This window comes from Triticum urartu, chromosome 3 (genome assembly GCF_003073215.2).
Source record: "Triticum urartu cultivar G1812 chromosome 3, Tu2.1, whole genome shotgun sequence".
NCBI lineage: Eukaryota > Viridiplantae > Streptophyta > Magnoliopsida > Poales > Poaceae > Triticum > Triticum urartu.
Window position 1 is genome coordinate 666,056,342 of NC_053024.1, and position 4,521 is coordinate 666,060,862.

The window sequence follows — 4,521 nt, forward strand, 5'->3', positions numbered from 1 at the left end:
TGAAAGACGATGGCAGCAACTATACGGACTGGGTCCGGAACCTGAGGATCATCCTCATAGCTGCCAAGAAAGATTATGTCCTACAAGCACCGCTAGGTGAAGCTCCCGTCCCACAGAACCAAGACGTTATGAACGCTTGGCAGACACGTGTAGACGACTACTCCCTCGTTCAGTGCGGCATGCTTTACAGCTTAGAGCCGGGGCTCCAAAAACGTTTTGAGAGACATGGAGCATACGAGATGTTCGAAGAGCTGAAAATGGTTTTTCAAGCTCATGCCCGGATCGAGAGATATGAAGTCTCCGATAAGTTCTTCAGCTGTAAGATGGAGGAAAATAGTTCTGTCAGTGAGCACATACTCACTATGTCTGGGTTACATAACCGCTTGTCTCAGCTGGGAGTTAATCTCCCGGATGATGCGGTCATTGACAGAATCCTCCAGTCGCTTCCACCAAGCTACAAGAGCTTCGTGATGAACTTCAACATGCAGGGGATGCAAAAGACCATTCCTAAGTTGTTCTCAATGCTGAAATCAGCGGAGGTAGAAGTCAAGAAGGAACATCAAGTGTTGATGGTCAATAAAACCACTAAGTTCAAGAAAGGCAAGGGTAAAAAGAACTTCAAGAAGGACGGCAAGGAGGTTGCCGCGCCTGGCAAGCAAGCTGCCGGGAAGAAGCCAAAGAATGGACCCAAGCCCGAGACTGAGTGCTTTTATTGCAAGGGAAGCGGTCACTGGAAGCGGAACTGCCCTAAGTACTTAGCGGATAAGAAGGCCGGCAAAACAAAAGGTATATGTGATATACATGTAATTGATGTGTACCTTACTAGTGCCCGTAGTAGCTCCTGGGTATTTGATACCGGTGCAGTTGCTCACATTTGTAACTCAAAGCAGGGGCTGCGGAATAAGCGGAAACTGGCAAAGGACGAGGTGATGATGCGCGTCGGGAATGGTTCCAAGGTCAATGTGATCGCCGTCGGCACGCTGCCTCTGCATCTCTCTTCGGGATTAGTTTTAAACCTTAATAATTGTTATTTAGTGCCAGCTTTGAGCATGAACATTGTATCGGGATCTCGTTTAATTCGAAATGGCTACTCTTTTAAATCTGAGAATAATGGTTGTTCCATTTTTATGAGAGATATGTTTTATGGTCATGCTCCTATGGTGAATGGTTTATTCTTTATGAATCTCGAACGTGATGCTACACATGTTCATAATGTGAGTACCAAAAGAAGTAAGGTTCATAATGATAGTCCCACATACTTGTGGCACTGCCGCCTTGGTCACATAGGTGTCAAACGCATGAAGAAGCTCCATGCTGATGGACTTTTAGAGTCTCTTGATTATGAATCATTTGACACGTGCGAACCATGCCTTATGGGTAAAATGACCAAGACTCCGTTCTCAGGAACAATGGAGCGAGCAACCGACTTATTGGAAATCATACATACTGATGTGTGCGGTCCAATGAGTGTTGAGGCTCGCGGTGGCTATCGTTATGTTCTCACCCTCACTGATGATTTAAGTAGGTATGGGTATATCTACTTAATGAAACACAAGTCTGAAACCTTTGAAAAGTTCAAGGAATTTCAGAGTGAGGTTGAAAATCAACGTGACAGGAAAATCAAGTTTCTATGATCAGATCGTGGAGGAGAATACTTGAGTCACGAGTTTGGCACACACTTAAGAAAATGTGGAATAGTTTCACAACTCACGCCACCTGGAACACCTCAGCGTAACGGTGTGTCCGAACGTCGTAATCGCACTCTATTAGATATGGTGCGATCTATGATGTCTCTTACCGATTTACCGCTATCTTTTTGGAGCTATGCTTTAGAGACTGCCGCATTCACTTTAAATAGGGCTCCGTCGAAATCCGTTGAGATGACACCGTATGAATTATGGTTTGGGAAGAAACCTAAGCTGTCGTTTCTAAAAGTTTGGGGATGCGATGCTTATGTCAAGAAACTTCAACCTGAAAAGCTCGAACCCAAGTCGGAAAAATGCGTCTTCATAGGATACCCTAAAGAAACTATTGGGTATACCTTCTACCTCAGATCCGAAGGCAAGATCTTTGTTGCCAAGAATGGGTCCTTTCTAGAGAAAGAGTTTCTCTCGAAAGAAGTAAGTGGGAGGAAAGTAGAGCTTGATGAAGTATTACCTCTTGAACCGGCAAATGGCGCAACTCAAGAAAATGTTCCTGAGGTGCCAGCACCGACTAGAGAGGAAGTTAATGATAATGATCAAGATACTTCTGATCAAGCTCCTACTGAAATTCGAAAGTCCACAAGGACACGTTCCGCACCAGAGTGGTACGGCAACCCTGTCTTGGAAATCATGTTGTTAGACAACGGTGAACCTTCGAACTATGAAGAAGCGATGGCGGGCCCGGATTCCGACAAATGGCTAGAAGCCATGAAATCCGAGATAGGATCCATGTATGAAAATGAAGTATGGACTTTGACTGACTTGCCCGTTGAATGGCGAGCCATAGAAAATAAATGGATCTTTAAGAAGAAGACAGACGCGGATGGTAATGTGACCATCTATAAAGCTCGACTTGTCGCTAAAGGTTATCGACAAGTTCAAGGGGTTGACTACGATGAGACTTTCTCACCGGTAGCGAAGCTAAAGTCTGTCCGAATCATGTTAGCAATTGCCGCATTCTACGATTATGAGATATGGCAAATGGACGTCAAAATGGCATTCCTTAATGGTTTCCTTAAGGAAGAATTGTATATGATGCAGCCGGAAGGTTTTGTCGATCCTAAGAATGCTGACAAGGTGTGCAAGCTCCAACGCTCGATTTATGGGCTGGTGCAAGCATCTCGGAGTTGGAACATTCGCTTTGATGAGATGATCAAAGCGTTTGGGTTTACGCAAACTTATGGAGAAGCCTGCGTTTACAAGAAAGTGAGTGGGAGCTCTGTAGCATTTCTCATATTATATGTAGATGACATACTTTTGATGGGAAATGATATAGAACTCTTGGACAGCATCAAGGCCTACTTGAATAAAAGTTTTTCAATGAAGGACCTTGGAGAAGCTGCTTATATATTAGGCATCAAAATCTATAGAGATAGATCGAGACGCCTCATAGGTCTTTCACAAAGCACATACCTTGATAAGATATTGAAGAAGTTCAATATGGATCAGTCTAAGAAGGGGTTCTTGCCTGTGTTGCAGGGTATGAAATTGAGCTCAGCTCAATGTCCGACCACAGCAGAAGAAATAGAAGAGATGAGTGTCATCCCCTATGCCTCAGCCATAGGTTCTATTATGTATGCCATGCTGTGTACCAGACCTGATGTAAACCTTGCCGTAAGTTTGGTAGGAAGGTACCAAAGTAATCCCGGCAAGGAACACTGGACAGCAGTCAAGAATATCCTGAAGTACCTGAAAAGGACTAAGGAAATGTTTCTCGTTTATGGAGGTGACGAAGAGCTCGTCGTAAAGGGTTACGTCGACGCTAGCTTCGACACAGATCTGGATGACTCTAAGTCACAAACCGGATACGTGTATATTTTGAATGGTGGGGCAGTAAGCTGGTGCAGTTGCAAGCAAAGCGTCGTGGCGGGATCTACATGTGAAGCGGAGTACATGGCAGCCTCGGAGGCAGCACATGAAGCAATATGGGTGAAGGAGTTCATCACCGACCTAGGAGTCATACCCAATGCGTCGGGGCCGATCAAGCTCTTCTGTGACAACAATGGAGCTATTGCTCTTGCCAAGGAGCCCAGGTTTCACAAGAAGACAAGGCATATCAAGCGTCGCTTCAACTCCATTCGTGAAAATGTTCAAAATGGAGACATAGAGATTTGTAAAGTGCACACGGACCTGAATGTAGCAGATCCGTTGACTAAACCTCTCCCTAGAGCAAAACATGATCAACACCAGAATTCCATGGGTGTTCGATTCATCACAATGTAACTAGATTATTGACTCTAGTGCAAGTGGGAGACTGTTGGAAATATGCCCTAGAGGCAATAATAAAAGCATTATTATTATATTTCCTTGTTCATGATAATTGTCTTTATTCATGCTATAATTGTGTTATCCGGAAATCGTAATACATGTGTGAATAACAGACACCAACATGTCCCTAGTGAGCCTCTAGTTGACTAGCTCGTTGATCAATAGATAGTCATGGTTTCCTGACTATGGACATTGGATGTCATTGGTAACGAGGTCACATCATTAGGAGAATGATGTGATGGACAAGACCCAATCCTAAACATAGCACAAGATCGTATAGTTCGTTTGCTAGAGTTTTCCAATGTCAAAGTATCTTTTCCTTAGACCATGAGATCGTGTAACTCCCGGATACCGTAGGAGTGCTTTGGGTATACCAAACGTCACAACGTAACTGGGTGACTATAAAGGTAGACTACGGGTATCTCCGAAAGTGTCTGTTGGGTGACATGGATCAAGACTGGGATTTGTCACTCCGTATGACGGAGAGGTATCGCTGGGCCCACTCGGTAATGCATCATCATAATGAGCTCAAAGTGACCAAGTGTCTGGT